We start from the raw sequence: 17656 nt of genomic DNA, 5'->3' as shown, positions 1-17656 counted from the left end.
AATCGATTAATGGTGCCATACCATAACGCCAACGCCATAACCATACTATAGCCAACCAATTGGTTTTTGGTTTCTCGCCATATTCATAACCTAAAAATATTTGAGTTGGTGCATTTATTAACTTTTGTAGATTTTATTCATTGTTTTGGATACGTTATGACTAAGAGACTTATTTTTTGTGGAATATGTTTGTAATTTTTGCGTTTTCTTAATTTTTATGAAATTTTCACGATGTTTAAGTTAAGGCACCATTAATCGATCACATTGGAGTTAGGTATGGATATGGGCATGGTTACGACTATGGCGTTAGGGTTCAGGAAGTTTAATTGGCCCTTTAGGCAATCATCGTGGTAACCCTAATTATTCTCTTTTAAGTCACCCTATTGTATTCCATTTCCAAATCTTCTACACGCAGTGTTGCATGTAAACGTAATATACACTTCAAAATCCAATTAGAATGCAATTTTTTACCATTGCAAAATATGACGCCGAAAGAAGTGGATGGTAGTGGAGTTGGATTTGTTTTTACGATAATTTTAAATTTATATATATGCAAATAATATAATAAAAAATCAATTAAAAAAAGTAATTAGTTAAGGCGCGAATATTAAGCTTTGTGCTAAAAAGAAAGAATAGCGCATTGGTGCATTTTTTAATAAAAAAAAATTGAAAATTCTGAATGCATAGACAAATTTTTTGCGGCTGCTTGTGAGTTTTTGTTTTTTCTACCTGTTTGTGGTAAACTTGTGTGAATGGATGTGTTCTACAGATGAGGATAAAGAAGAAGCCACATAGAGCTAAAGATATATACACACATACATATAAACAAATAGCATATAAAATAAAATAAAAATGTAAAGAAAAAATATAAAAATGATGTTTTATAATAAAAATAAATTGATAATTTTTATTGGCGAAAAAATATATCTAAAAATGCCAAGTGCATGTGAAGTGTTTGAGCAGGAAAAATTGTGCTAATTGAAGTGCAAAGACGAACCCGCCACTCCGCAGACATTTCAGTTTTCATTTTCTGCAAAGTTTCGATTCGGCAGCATAAAATATATTCCCACTGGAGCTGAAAAGTGTAGCTGCTGGAGCCGAGTCGTGTCAAGATTCGCGTGCAAGTGTTTGTTTGTGTGTGTGTCTTATGTGGGCTTCCGTCTGCAAACAAGGAAGCCGAATCAACTGCCAACAACAAAGGGTACACAAGTGTCAGGCAATTTAGGGAGTTATTTGGCTGCAAATAACCAAACGGCATTCTATTTGCAATTCAACTATGCGAGAATAAATAGTAAATAGAGTGAAAATGTGATGTATATTTATATTATCATTAAATAAATAAATGGTGAAGATAAGTTTAATAAAATTAAACAAAAAACATTTTTTTACAAGGAAATCAAATCCATTGCGTGTAAATTGTGTATTCCTGTGTGCAAAAAGAAGGCAGCAACTCTTTATTGAGGATTTTGGAATACATCCTTCGCCAATTGGAGTTAAGCTGTTTTTCAGTGCTTCTATCGCAGGTAGGTGTCCTTATGTTTATTTTTATGTTTTGTTTAATAATCATTAAATAAAGACGTTTATTTTAGTATATCCTAGTTAAAAAATCCCATTTGTTTTCTGCCACGCCTGTATCTCGATATGTCCAAAGGGACTAACAAAAGTTCGATTGGTTCTTAAAAATAAAGTGCAAACAAACACAATTTTTTCAATGTTCGGGTTAAGATTGGGTTAGGTTGAACTGTCCGTTCCATGAGGACCTCACATAGACTGAATGAGTTCGTAGTGTTACCAGAAGTTTGTTTAACGACCAAACTGAAAAACCGTATCAAAAGCCAAGACCTTTGTTATAAAATAACTCCGTCCTCTTGGAGAATACTAAAAAGCTTTCAAGGGGCTATGTCACTTGCTACTTCTTAGCCTGGCGAGCGCAGGTTCTGATCGTTTCCACCTCAAACCCGCACTTCGGGTTAAAGCATGATACAAATATAGATAGGTAGTGCCACTTCTTCTCTGCCATTGCCACCATTTGATAACAACTGTATTTTGGCATACCCTTTTGAAACAGCGATAACATTATCCTTAAAAAGTAAACATCCACACGTTATTTTTATTTACAATTCTACTTGTCTCTTTTTCAATATTTTGTCCATTTTTTACGCCCAATAAGCTGTTGTTGTTGTTGCTGTTATTCTTCTTGTTGGTGTTGTTGTTGGTGTTGTTGTTGGTGTTGTTGTTGGTGTTGTTGTTGTTGTTGTTGTTGTTGTTGTTGTTGTTGTATTAACGATAAAGATAATTCCCGAAGGTTTTGTTGACAAGCACAAATAAGGTACTAGTCCTCGGGGCCGATTTATATGACCACATTAAACCTTCTAGGCCATAACGCCCCCACTCTCTCTCTAATTCCATGAGGAAGTTGCGGTCGTCAGAGCCTCGCCTGCTAAATATGTGTATGATACATTCATATTTGTAATAGGATTCTTCTCGCGTTGGTGACGTTAACAATTGGGCTGCGCTTGTCAACTCATTGAATCCCCCAATACGCTGTTCTAGTTAGGTAGTGAACACAACACCTGTTCAAGAACCTGCAAGAACTGTAACTGCCGTATAATATGTATCTTGCTCGCTCATATCTGGTTCAATATACCGATTGCTCTGAACTTGACATCAATTTCAAATCCACTTTGGACTCTTAGTCATTGCTACAGGCAGCTTTTGCACTGATGTTAGGTCTTAGCCCTCCTATTTAGCTGAGTGGCTTGGGCGCTTCCAGCCACGAATTGCGCTGTATTTGAACAGAGCTTTCTTGTAAGTGGGTCGCTTTGCGAAGTAACGGTGACATTGTCGAAGCAAAGGGCACTACGGGCTAAGAAGTGATTGATAAGCTAAAGTGTGGTGACACAGAGACTCCGGCTAACTCTAGGATTCTTAAAGAAGCATAATACTGCGTCTCCGGTGGTCCATAAGATGAACGGAGCGACAAGGCTGATAGATGTAGGAATTCCTATGGGCAGATGTGTAAAGGTGGGTGAAGTCTGAGGAGGCGCCGAACCTGTTTCATAATTAACACGGTAATATGGTGAAACGGGATCCTAAAAAGCAAAGAGGCACAGTATGTTGTACCAAGAGCCAAAAGAGGAGGTCTCTTAAGCTGGCCCAACCCTGCCCAATCAAAAAACGTGAGTGTACTAAATTGCACAATATTTAATGCTAATATAATAACGGCTTATCAAATTTATTACACTTCTTTTTTTTAAATGTCGAGGGTTGGGTTAACTTATTCAAGTGGTTGATAAGCGCAATTCATTGCATCCGCAACCCAATTGTCAACTTCACCTACACGAGGCGAATCCTCGGTATGGCCTTGAAGGTTCACTGTGGTCATATTAAATCGTTCTCGAGATGGCTAGGCTTGTACCTTAATGGTGCTTGTTACCAGAACGTACCGGAGCTATATCCGGCAAAGGACCATCAACATCGATAACAGTTCTTAAAACCTTCGGGTAGTGTTTTTATCGCTACAATAACAACTATAACAACTACAACGCTTTGCTGGTCGGAAGCGTTTGCTACTCTCAACAGCTATGTTTTTGGGTTGGCTTTAAAATCTTGTTTATCAGGAAGACTAACAGACTGCCAAGAATATATAATTAAATAACCCCGCCCCAAAGTACTAAGAGGCTTAGTATTTGCGACCTTTTGCTTGTTACTTGTAAGCATCCCTGGGTTGGTCTGCCTGTAGTAAGAGGCGACTGAAAACCACAGATCCGCAGATTCGATGTTTCAAAAAAATCATTCCAGGCGCGGTAGGGCTAGTACCAGATCGTACCACATTGATACTAGACAAACGCATCCATCCGGCCTAGACCTGCAACACACCCCCTAAACCTTTTGAAGTGTCTTTTGCGGTTATAAAAACAACAGAAAAAAGAGTACTCGCTGCAGCAGTCATCAACTAAGCGAACATTTGTTAGTTGCCCATCGTATAAAAGCTTCTCCTGCCCGTTTCATTCATGAAGTGCTTCTCTACACACAAGTTCCACCCTGGCTCTCTACCGCCTTTGCTAACTTTACTTTCATAGCTTAACACCTACACACATATATATGTACTTAGTTGCTTCCAACTTGTCTACATTGTACGCATCATCGTATCCAAACAATTCCTTGTACGAGTTGCCTGCTGCCTGCGGCGGTATTTCAGTATTTCTGTACATTTTCTGTATATGTTTTGAAATTTTTGTGTTTTCTTTTTATTTTGTTATATACCGTTGTGAGAGAGTTCGGGACGCGCTTTTAGAAAGTAGTTGTGTAATACTTATTTCTATGTTGGATTGTTAGAAATTTCTTGGAACTGTGGATAGTTGTGCGCAAACTCCGTTCTTTTTGTGGAGTTTCTATATGAGCTTTACATTTTGCTTGAAAGAATGTACAAAAAATGTTCATTCTCACTGTTCGCACTACCTACCAATACGCAAATATATTTTGAGATTAAAGGTTTACATAAAATATCTAATAATTTGAAGTTTTCAGCAACTTAACTGACTTCTGGAGAGATTGAAATCTGCATAATTAATAATCAGATTATTTAAGAAATAAATTTCCTTTGAACGAGTCGATTTTTGACCCTTCTCGGCTCATTCCAACGATAGCTTCGAAATTTCAAATATGTTCGCGGATTTCTTCGAATCTACTTATTCAAATACCTCTGTTTAGCCGCCATTGAATTATCCTTTCAAATTGTCTCCCGTGACTTCCCAGGTAGTCCCATTTAAACGTACTGATGATGTTTTAACTCACCTGGAAAGTCTAAAAATTTCTTACTCTGGTGGTCCGGATCGAATTCCGTCAGTTGTCCTGAAATCTTGTGCTCGATACTTATATCGACATGTAGCCTGTTTGTTCAATGCCTCCCTGAAGCAAGGGATATTTCACAAGAAGTGGAAAGAATCGTTCATAATACCACTGCATAAAAATAGAAGTAGAACGTGTGTTATAAATTATAGAGGAATAGCAAAGCTCAACACTACTCCTAAGCTACTTGGATCGCTTATCACAAAACAACTTGCTTTTAGAGTATCTTCATTAGTTGACTTTTCACAACAATTTGCAAGGGTAAGTCTACGGTGTCCAACTTGCTTGAGTTTACAACCTTTGTATCCAACAGTTTTAAGACTAATTGTGAAGTTGCTGTTATTTATACTGATTTTAGTAAGGCATTTGATAAAGTTTCTCATTCCATACTTTTATTCAAACTTGATCGGTTAGGATTTCCTCCATTGTTCCACTCTTGGGTTTCTTCTTATTTAAAGGAAAGAAAACAGACAGTTATATTCAATAATTGCTGGTCTCAGTTGATAAACGTATCTTCTGGGGTTCCACAAGGCAGCCACCTTTGCCCAGTTTTGGTCCTCCTGTTCATTAACGACCTTCCAAGTGTTTTGAAGCACTGCAAGGCGTTGATGTACGCTGATGATGTCAAAATTATAATGCCTATCCGCTTACCCGTGGATAGGGAATTTCTTCAGGCTGATCTGTATTATCTAGTTGATTGGTGTAATGTAAACGCCTTGTCACTAAACCTGCCGAAGTGTAAGTTCATGTGTTTTACAAGGAAGTCCTTCCAATCCCATGATTATGCTATTGGCGATTATTTAATCAAGCAAGTCACTAACTCTATTGATTTAGGCGTTACAATGGACCCAAAACTGGATTTTAAATTTCATATTGAATCTTGTGTGAATAGGGCTAAAGGTACTTTGGCTTTCGTTAAACGTTGGTCTAATGAATTCAATGACCCATACGTTACAAAAACTCTCTTAATATTGTTGGTCAGGCCTATTTTGGAATACGCTTCTTTAATTTGGAATCCGCGTTATCAGCTTCATTCTGACAAGCTGGAATCGGTTTAGAAACAATTTTTGCTTTTTGCTTTAAAACACTTCACTAGAATTTACTACTTGTTTACCAGCTATAAACTTCCCAGCTATAAACTACAAATGCACGTTTATAGCTTCTTGCATAGCCATATGCGCGTGCATATGTGAGTAATACTTCCACCGATGATTGCATACTTTTGTGAGTATCTTAGATATATGCATGTGTTTGTGCGTATCTCTCCGCTGCTTGAATGTACATATGTGTAGACATAGACACTCCTCTGGAAGGTTCACAGCTACATATAGCTGATAATGCATCGGCTATGCTCACACCTACACCCCTCTCTATGCCTATCCCACCTTCTTTTTCGTCAATTGTTTTGTCACCGTCCGCTGTCTGCAGTGACGCCAGGCTGTCTACTGTTGAAAATTCTGGCGCCGCTAATTCAAACAATTTCACCGCCGCCGATAATGTACATACTGTCGCCCCACATACTAATAATGATGCCGTCGACACCTCAAGTACCTCTTACGCTGTAAATACCAATGATAAGCCTCATTCCGCTAATATTGGGTCTGCTGATAACGCTGATAATATTATTAATGATGTTAATACTGGAGTGCAACCTGAAGCCCACAGAGAGGTGACTGCTGTGCTGCCTCGTAGGTCGATATTTGTATCACGGCTTCACGGAACGTTGACGGAAGATGACATAACTAACTATATTGTATCCAAGCTTGATTCTAAACCTATTAAATTAAGTGTTTACAAATTTAATTTTAAGTATGAAAGGGACATCTCGTCTTTTAAAATATCAGTGCCTGATGCATATTTTGACAAAATGCTTGAACAGTCTTTTTGGCCGAAACATTCGGTGGTACATTTGTTCACAAAAAAGGCAAATGTAAGAATTTCAAAAAACTTACCGCACTCGGCAAGAATACCACAGACGTAAATATCGGTTTGTCTTATATATCTATTCATTATCAGAATGTTCGTGGCTTACGATCCAAATTGAGTTCGTTATTTCTAAACAGTTTTTCGTTCACAGCGCAATGGATAGCCATTGCTGAGACCTGGCTTATGGAAGATAATTATAACTCAGAGATCTTCTCGTGTAACTATGTCGTGTATAGGCGCGATCGTGTATCTAGAGCGGGTGGTGTCCTTATAGCCGTAGACTCTAGCCTACCGTCAGAATTACTGTCGTTGGACTATGACTCTGATATTGAGTTTATAGCAGTAAAGATCTCATTACGTAGTGCTAGTCTATTAATTTGCTGCTGCTATATTCCCCCACGTTCGGATATGCATGTTTATACTCAACATAGCTTATCTATACGTAGTGTTTACTCTCAGTTGCGAGATAGGGACCGCCTGGTGGTGCTTGGTGACTTCAATTTGCCTACAGTAAGTTGGATTGGCAACAGTGAATTAAACTTTTTGACGTCCACCACTCAGCATGATTTTTGTAAGTCTGCTTGATATACATTTACTACAATTAAACAATATATTAAATTGCAAAAATAAAATGCTGGATTTGGTATTTGCGGATGACCCTGTGGGTACTTCCCTCAAGCGAATTCCCCCATTATCACTTCCAGAGGATCCACTTCATCCTACACTTGAGGTAATGCTTGATTATGCTCAGCCTGTGTTGTTTGATGCAGCAAAAGTAAAATCTAGCTTTCGATCAAGATGTTTTTGTAAGGCAGATTTTAATAAGCTGAATTATCTTATTTCCACCCATGACTGGTCGGATCTATATGCTTGTAAAGATGTCGAGTCAGCAACTTTTATTTTTTACAGTTCTCTCGATGGTTTCTTTGCATGCTGTGTGCCTCTTCGTCATGGCAATGCTGGAACGGGCAAACCCCCGTGGTTCTCAAGACATCTTGTAAGACTATATAATATTAAATCTAGGCCATACAAACGATTTGAAATATCAGGATCATGCTCCGATTTTTCTAAATATTTAGTTGCTAGATCAAACTTTCATCGTCTTAATCAGCAGTGCTATAAACGTGACTTAAATCGGTGTAAGCTTCAATTTTTAACAACCCGAAACAATTCTTTAGTTTTGTCAATTCTAAGAGAAAAACCTCAGGATTTCCGTCTGCTTTTGCTTATGGATGTAAAAACGCAAGCTCGGATGATGATGTTGCCAACTTATTTGCTGAATACTTTAATTTGACCTATTCATCTCAACTTTTTCAATCGGATCTCTATCCTTACACCTTAGAAAGTTATAATTTTATTCTGGTTCCTGTCATAGATATAGATACTGTTCTGAAGAGTCTTCTGGAGTTGAAACCAATTACCTCTCCGGGCCCAGATGGTGTTAATAGTTGTGTTCTAAAGTTTTGCGCTGTCAACTTATCTAAGCCGATCCTTAAATTATTTACACTATTTCTTGAATCTTCTGAATTCCCTTCAATTTGGAAGCAATCATTTATTATTCCCTTACATAAGAAAGGTAGTAGGTCCAATATCGAGAACTACAGGGGCATATCTAAACTTTCGGCTATTCCTAAAATGTTTGAAAAGATCATCACCTGCCAAATTCAATACGTATGTACTTCTTTATTATCACCCAGCCAACATAGTTTTGTGTGTAGAAGATCAACCACAAACAACTTGTTTGAGTTCACCTCTCTAGTCATGGATGGATTTTTATCCAATAAGCAATCCGCTGTTATTTATACCGACTTCAGCAAAGCATTTGATTCTGTTAATCATGAGCTTTTAACTCATAAACTTGACTTACTGGGTTTTTCGAAGAATTTATTACTTTGGCTTCGCAGCTATCTCTTAAATAGAACTCAGCGAGTTATGTTCAAAAACAGTCTCTCAGAGTCGATAGAAGTAACTTCTGGTGTGCCTCACGGTAGCCATCTGGGTCCATTACTTTTTACCCTCTTTATAAATGACTTTCCAATGGTTATCTCGTATTCCCGTGTTCTAATGTATGCAGATGATGTTAAACTATGCTATACATACTTGCCTTCTGACTCTTCCCGTTTGGATTTACTTCAGGCCGATTTGGACTCATTTCAATTATGGTGTTCAGTAAATCTACTAGTTTTGAACTGCTGCAAATGTAAACTAATGACATATATATAATTTTCTTCCGATCTGTTTGAATAATATTTATGTATTTTTTAAGCTACGCAGATCTATTTTGTTGGGTGCAAATAAAAATAAAGATTATTCCACCTTTCAGCTCGACGTTTCGCCAAATTTCCTTGGCATCTTCAGGAGCGTGACACTGTATTTATTTAATAAAACAAAAAACAACAAAGAACACAATCAGATACATATAGATTTAAAATTTAAAATATTGCAAATAAATATTGATTGCAGAAAAATTTTTCTTACTTTTACAATGATGGAAAATTAACGAAAAACACAATTTTCACTAAAACATTTAAACATTTAAAAACATTTGAATATTAAAAAATTGCGGAAAGTTAATAAAGTACAAAAAATCGATACCACCTACATGCGGTAAACTTGTCATACTAAAAACTAATGACATTTCACAGAGTCAACCCAGTTTTAAAATCCTATATGCTAGATGGTGCTCCCTTGGAGCGTATATCTGTAGTATGTGACCTAGGTGTTCTTTTTGATGCGAAATTGAGCTTTAACATGCATATTTCATCTATTGTAAATAAGGCATCGGGTGTACTCGGATTTATTAAAAGATGGGCTAAAGAATTTGATGATCCTTATTTAACCAAGACCCTTTACACATCTTTGGTTCGCCCAATACTTGAGTATTGTTCCTGTATTTGTTCCCCGGGGTATAAAAATCATATAGATCGGATTGAATCGGTACAGAAGCAGTTTCTAATCTTCGCTTTACGCGGTCTTAACTGGGAATCAAATCAACATCTTCCACCTTATAGAAATAGAATTCTTCTCATTAGTTTGCCAACTTTAGAGAATAGAAGAACATTACTCGGGGTAATGTTCCTTCATAAACTGACTATCTGTGAGATAGACTCCACTGACCTTGTAAGCAGATTGAATTTTTCTGTTCCTGCGAGAACTACAAGACACTATGTACTCTTTCATTTACCCATTCTACGGTGTAATTTTGCCAAATATAGCCCTCTTAGCAATTGGTGCTCGCTCTATAACGAACTGTACAACTGCACTAGTTTTGAGTATTCGATTGCTGCTATCCGTAAGGAAATACTCTCACGTCTGGCATGATATTTTTAAAGAATTTTTAAATAAGATGTCAATTTTATTTCAATATTAACTTTAACTAAATTTTATTTTTGATTTGATTTGTGTATTAATTAAAATTTAACTTAATTAATTTGATTGTTTATTATTTAAGTTTTTACTTTAAATTTTGTTTTTTACGCGTATGTTTTCTTTCCTTGTTATATGTATTGTATCTTATATCCAGTAGTCGACCGCTTTGTGTCTGTGTTGACTTTAACAAACAAATAAATAAATAAATAAATAATGATTGATTTGTTTATGTACATACAAATGACTGTTTAGTATCGGCTTAGAGATGATAAAATGCCTTAGTGTTGCTAATATTCGTCACAATATGTATGTACTCTAATTTATTCTGTTTAAATTTTGTCTACTATTAATATGCTCTATTGTTGTCAATTTCATAAATTCTCGTGTGCCCCTTCCGGGAAAACAGCTCCATCATGAGTACTCTGCGTGAGGACTTTTTGAGATACTTACAAGAATTCATTTACTACGTTTTAACTTTTGCTTACTTCTAACTTTTGAATTTGAAATTGTTTAGCGTTTAATTATATCACACATTACATCTTTAAATTAAGTGTCTGTATTTTTGGTCTGTATGATTGTTTAATTTGTAGACTGATGAATAAATAAATTAAATTAAAATAATAGGGCAATTTAAGACTTGTTGTAGCATTCGCTGGGTTTAGAACCTCCTAAACTCCCGCGGTGAAGCGGGAAATTGTTTGATTATTTTTTATATACGCAGCCTCTTAAATAAGCTCTCACTCTCCTACGGACTTACTCCTTAAAGACGCCACCCCCAATATATAGATACTTTTTTCTTCTGCTTCGTCAGATGGGTAAGACTGTTTCGGCTTATCAGATCTTGCCGAATTAAGTTGCTAAGTTATATGTTCTTGAAAACTCTGCTTCATGGATCTCCAAAGCTGGTTCCAAATACTCTCATATGACTGCAGTAAATATGGAGGAATTTCCAGTACAGCATCACCTACAGCCGTAGTAGTATAATATTGCGTAACTTCTATGTCGGAGATGTGTAAAGGGCTGGGAGTGCATTGAAACATGCCATTGTGCCGAAGCACTTTGTTCAAAATCCAATTTCGTTTCGCTAACACGCTTTCGTTAAACACAGCTCTATTCTATTCTTACAATCACAATTTGTATTTTTGGAATTATTGAAAGGAACATCAGCTGCACCTGCAATTTGATGGATCAGTACCAGTAAAGGTAGCGTAACGATGAAGGTCATAGTAGAAGTGGCAGCAGCTCAAGAAACAGCCACAACGCTGGCAACAGCAGCAGAGGCGGCTTGCTTGCAGTTTCAGATTACAAACCAAGTGCGTATCAGGGCAAATGCAGCTATTCTTTGTTTATTTTTGTTTGAATTTTTCTTATTCTTGTTGTTGTTTTAATAAAGATACCAGTCTCAATAAGCATCACCATGGACGCAACCATGCTTCAACTAATGATTGGCTTAGACTTTTCGCACCTCTTGCTTTTCCTTTGTGTCAGTTGGTACCCGGGCAAATCTTTTAACAACCTTCAGAAAGTATTTTTGCTGTTAAAGCAACAGCAAAAAGAAGAACCGAGAAACAAGATAACTGCTCAGTTTGTTTGGCGCGGTTCGTCTTTTTATGCTACGGAACAGAGAAGATTCTTTTGAGAAGTAGAAGCGCGTGAAGCACGTACTGTCAGATGGACCACTGGCAGTGTACAATGATACATTCCTGAAACTGTCCAACCTTTCCAGAACTCATGGTCTTGGGAAGCCTAGCTTAGCTGATTTATACAGCTTCGGTAAGTAGTGACAGTTGTAAAAACCACAGACTTGTGAGTTCAAGAGGTAAAAAAATCGTATTCATGGCTGTTGGGACCTTAGAGCCGTCGCACCTAACAATATTTTCGATATAACCGTTATCCAAACGCCTTCCAAATAACTTATTCTTGTCTTAAAAGTGGGATTTGGTATATCTGATTCACAAACTATTTAGCTAATTTTTGAACTTATATCCTTGACCAAACTTCAGAACACTTTATCACTTGATTTAGTTCCTAGAGACCTAACTGTCTTAGTTGACGAGATCATCCTAATCTATTACTGGACACTCCAGTAGGTCTAGATGCTGTACTTAATATATTCACTGCCCCTTCAGAAATTCTAGGAGAAAGCGGCGCACTCTGAAGCCACTTGCAGCGCGAGAATAAAAAAATGTACTCCAAACATTTATTTTAGATCCTCACAGGTTTCTGGATACCCTCATGTACATATGCATATGCCTACGAACGTTTTTGCCATAACTTATTGAGCCAGTCAGTCACACAGTTCTTTGGGCGAACTGCTTGTTTCGCCCGCCATATCACAACATACACAATACTTACGCACATTTTTGTTGACTTGTTGCTCGAATTTTGGTTTTACTCAGTCGGTCTTTTGTTTTGTCTGCCCAGAACTATCATACACCAATACCCCGCAATGCGCTAATCAAACCCACAGCTGTGGACGCATTGCAGGCGGAATTGGTGCCAATCTTAGGCGCACTTGTGTGCTGTGTGCGGTAGACGTTGATACTGCTGTTGCGTCTCTGCCTAAACACAATGGCGGCCCCCTCTTTTACAAGTTTTATTAGTTTATATTTCGTCCTTATTTATTGGTTTTATTTTATTTATATACTAGCAGATCCGTCAGACGTTGTTCTGCCCTAAATTTGGTCTATCTACATACATTTTAATAAGCTTTTCCCGTCTAGCTCTGCCCTCTCCCCTCTTAACTTTTTCTTAATCCTTTTACACACTCCTCCCTCCGTCTTTTTCGCTTAATCTATCTCTATCTTCGTCTCCCTCTATCTCTTTCTCAGTCTCCTTCTCCTTCCCTCTTTTCTCATCTCTTAAGTTCTTCTCATTCTTCTTCATCCCTTATTGCCGGTCCCAGAGGGTGGTGTGCATTTTGTTCCAGTCCCATTCCGAGTCCCAGTCCCACTCCGAGTCTCAGTCCCAAGTCCTAATCCCAGCCCCTTCCCGGAAAAAAGGATCGTAAATACTAATATAGGCAAATTTATATACCAAATTTCAGGCAAATCGAATAGGGCGTATGCAAATAGGTATGTGGGTATTATTTATTTATGTCTTTATTTCGGCTTCGCATGCATATTTATCAGTTTTGCTCTGCTAAATCTAATATCACAATGAAAATTACTTTAAAGATCTCACCAACAGCTTTAATTTGATATCCATATTACACACACTCTAGGGGTTTACGGGTCCACGTTTTGGACTATATTTTGAGACCCTAGTCACCCAGCGGTATAAAATTACTCTGTAGTAAAGTACTCATAAACAGCTTCAATTTGATACCCATAATGTACAAACACATCCCAGGATTACCCAGGTCCACGTTTTGATCTCAAGACCCTAGCCAGAACGGGATAAAAATTATCCTATGACCTCTGAAGTTGGTAAGACAACTTTTACGTGGAAAAAAATTACCTATTGGGAAAATTGCATATTATATAATTTCGAAAAAAAAAAATTTAACTTTTTTATGGTGCACCGCCAACTTCACGTGAAGTTAGCGTGCCACTTTTCGAAAACCACCTTAGACACCAGTTAGGAAAATAATTCTTGCACGTGAATTTGCCGTAAATTTGCCGTGAATTTGCCGTGAATTATCCGTGAAACAAAAAAATTTGCCGCGGCCATGTTTTAGAAAATACAGGGTGGCACGCTAACTTCACGTGAAGTTAGCGTGCCACCCTCAGAAAACCACCTTAGAGGCCAGCTAGGAAAATAATTCTTGCACACGAATTTGCCGTAAATTTGCCGTAGATAAGTGGCATATTTTATAAATTCGAAAAAAGAAATTTCAAATTTTTTTTATAGTGCACCGCCAACTTCACGTAAATTTAGCGTGCCACCCTCAGAAAACCATCTTAGTGGCCAGCTAGGAAAATAATTCTTGCACACGAATTTGCCGTAAATTTGCCGTAGATAAATGGCATATTTCATAAATTCGAAAAAAAATTTTCAAATTTTTTTATGGTGCACCGCCAACTTCACGAGAAGTTAGCGTGCCACCCTCAGAAAACCGCCTTAGAGGCCAGCTAGGAAAATAATTCTTGCACACGAATTTGCCGTAGATAAGTGGCATATTTTATAAATTCGAAAAAAGAAATTTCAAATTTTTTTTATAGTGCACCGCCAACTTCACGTGAAGTTAGCGTGCCACCCTCAGAAAACCATCTTAGTGGCCAGCTAGGAAAATAATTCTTGCACACGAATTTGCCGTAAATTTGCCGTAGATAAATGGCATATTTCATAAATTCGAAAAAAAATTTTCAAATTTTTTTATGGTGCACCGCCAACTTCACGTGAAGTTAGCGTGCCACCCTCAGAAAACCATCTTAGTGGCCAGCTAGGAAAATAATTCTTGCACACGAATTTGCCGTAGATAAGTGGCATATTTTATAAATTCGAAAAAAGAAATTTCAAATTTTTTTTATAGTGCACCGCCAACTTCACGTGAAGTTAGCGTGCCACCCTCAGAAAACCATCTTAGTGGCCAGCTAGGAAAATAATTCTTGCACACGAATTTGCCGTAAATTTGCCGTAGATAAATGGCATATTTCATAAATTCGAAAAAAGAAATTTCAAATTTTTTTATGGTGCACCGCCAACTTCACGTGAAGTTAGCGTGCCACCCTCAGATAACCACCTTAGAGGCCAGCTAAGAAAATAATTCTTGCACACGAATTTGCCGTAAATTTGCCGTAGATAAGCGGCATATTTTATAAATTCGAAAAAAGAAATTTAAATTTTTTTATGGTGTACCGCCAACTTCACGTGAAGTTAGCGTGCCACCCTCAGAAAACCATCTTAGTGGCCAGCTAGGAAAATAATTCTTGCACACGAATTTGCCGTAAATTTGCCGTAGATAAATGGCATATTTCATAAATTCGAAAAAAAAATTTCAAATTTTTTTATGGTGCACCGCCAACTTCACGTGAAGTTAGCGTGCCACCCTCAGAAAACCGCCTTAGAGGCCAGCTAGGAAAATAATTCTTGCACACGAATTTGCCGTAAATTTGCCGTAGATAAGTTGCATATTTGATAAATTCGAAAAAAAAAATTTCAAATTTTTTTTATGGTGCACCGCCAACTTCACGTGAAGTTAGCGTGCCACCCTCAGAAAACCACCTTAGAGGCCAGCTAAGAAAATAATTCTTGCACACGAATTTGCCGTAAATTTGCCGTAGATAAGTGGCATATTATATAATTTCGAAAAAAAAAAATTTAACTTTTTTTATGGTGCACCGCCAACTTCACGTGAAGTTAGCGTGCCACTTTTCGAAAACCACCTTAGACACCAGTTAGGAAAATAATTCTTGCACGTGAATTTGCCGTAAATTTGCCGTGAATTATCCGTCAAACAAAAAAATTTGCCGCGGCCATGTTTTAGAAAATACAGGGTGGCACGCCAACTTCACGTGAAGTTAGCGGTGCACCATAAAAAAAATTTGAAATTTTTTTTTTCGAATTTATAAAATATGCAACTTATCTACGGCAAATTTACGGCAAATTCGTGTGCAAGAATTATTTTCCTAGCTGGCCACTAAGATGTTTTCTGAGGGTGGCACGCTAACTTCACGTGAAGTTGGCGTTAACCATAAAAATATTTGAAATTTCTTTTTTCGAATTTATAAAATATGCCGCTTATCTACGGCAAATTTACGGCAAATTCGTGTGCAAGAATTATTTTCCTAGCTGGCCTCTAAGGCGGTTTTCTGAGGGTGGCACGCTAACTTCACGTGAAGTTGGCGGTGCACTATAAAAAAAATTTGAAATTTCTTTTTTCGAATTTATAAAATATGCCACTTATCTACGGCAAATTCGTGTGCAAGAATTATTTTCCTAGCTGGCCTCTAAGACGGTTTTCTGAGGGTGGCACGCTAACTTCACGTGAAGTTGGCGTTAACCATAAAAATATTTGAAATTTCTTTTTTCGAATTTATAAAATATGCCGCTTATCTACGGCAAATTTACGGCAAATTCGTGTGCAAGAATTATTTTCCTAGCTGGCCTCTAAGGCGGTTTTCTGAGGGTGGCACGCTAACTTCACGTGAAGTTGGCGGTGCACCATAAAAAAAATTTGAAATTTTTTTTTTCGAATTTATAAAATATGCCGCTTATCTACGGAAAATTTACGGCAAATTCGTGTGCAAGAATTATTTTCCTAGCTGGCCTCTAAGGCGGTTTTCTGAGGGTGGCACGCTAACTTCACGTGAAGTTGGCGGTGCACCATAAAAAAAATTTGAAATTTTTTTTTTTCGAATTTATAAAATATGCAACGTATCTACGGCAAATTTACGGCAAATTCGAGTGCAATAATTATTTTCCTAGCTGGCCTCTAAGGCGGTTTTCTGAGGGTGGCACGCTAACTTCACGTGAAGTTGGCGGTGCACCATAAAAAAAAGTTAAATTTTTTTTTTTCGAAATTATATAATATGCCACTTATCTACGGCAAATTTAAGGCAAATTCGTGTGCAAGAATTATCTTCCTAGCTGGCCTCTAAGGTGGTTTTCTGAGGGTGGCACGCTAACTTCACGTGAAGTTAGCGTGCCACCCTGTATTTTCTAAAATATGGCCACGGCAAATTTTTTTGTTTCACGGCTAAATTACGGCAAATTCACGGCAATTTTCCCAATAGGTAATTTTTTTCCACGTAAAAGTTGTCTTGCCAACTTCAGAGAGGTTATCCTATGTCCGTCTCCTGGTTCTAAGCCACCTCTCCACCAATTTTCAGCCAAATCGGTTCATCTGTTCTTGAGTTATAAATAGTGTAACTAACACCACTTTCTTATATATGTATACATCACATTAGAAACTTCAAAAATAACAGTATTTCTCCATTATTTAATGGATATTATTATACATATAAACCTTCCTCTTCAATCAATCTATCTAGTAAAAAAACCGCATCAAAATCCGTAGCGTAGTTTTAAAGGTTTAAGCATTCAAAGGGACATAGGGACAGAAAAAGCGACTTTGTTTTATGTTGTTGTTGTTGTAGCGATAAGGTTACTCCCCGAAGGGGAGTGTTATCGATGTGATGGTCCTTTGCCGGATACAGATCCGGTACGCTCCGGTAACACAGCACCATTAAGGTACTAGCCCCACCATCTCGGGAACGATTTATATGGCCACATTTAACCTTCAGGCCTAACCCTCCCACCCCACCCTCAAGTTCCATGAGGCGCTTGGGGTCGCCAGAGCCTCGGCTGTTAATGAAACAGAATTCGCCACGGATAGGTGAGGTTGACAATTGGGTTTGGAGAAGCTATATATTGCGCTGGCCACCTGAAAGGGTTGCGCTACGCAACCCCTTGAATCTGGTATTTTGGTCGCCCCTTACGACATGCATACCTGCCGCGGGTATATTCTGACCCCCTAACCCGCTGGGGGTGACTTTGTTTTATACTATGTAGTGATAAAATTTTCAAATGTGGTAACTTTGTTTGAATTCATCCTTGGTTCTTCTTT

At 37.7% G+C, this 17656-nt stretch overlaps 1 protein-coding gene across 6 annotated transcripts in view; it reads left to right on the top strand.

Annotated features, from left to right (window-relative positions):
* Window positions 1-490: 490 nt before the first annotated feature.
* Spn (Spinophilin) overlaps window positions 491-17656 on the top strand; it is a 420033-nt gene continuing 402867 nt past the window's right edge. For all 6 annotated transcript variants that reach the window (XM_067786891.1, XM_067786895.1, XM_067786894.1 and 3 more), the window contains exon 1: window positions 491-1523. The gene's annotated coding sequence lies outside the window, so the exon portion shown is untranslated. The remainder of the gene's footprint in view (window positions 1524-17656) is intronic.

The sequence above is a fragment of the Eurosta solidaginis genome, chromosome 5 (assembly GCF_040869045.1).
Source record: "Eurosta solidaginis isolate ZX-2024a chromosome 5, ASM4086904v1, whole genome shotgun sequence".
NCBI classification, from domain to species: domain Eukaryota; kingdom Metazoa; phylum Arthropoda; class Insecta; order Diptera; family Tephritidae; genus Eurosta; species Eurosta solidaginis.
This window is presented reverse-complemented; position numbering and strand designations above follow the sequence as displayed.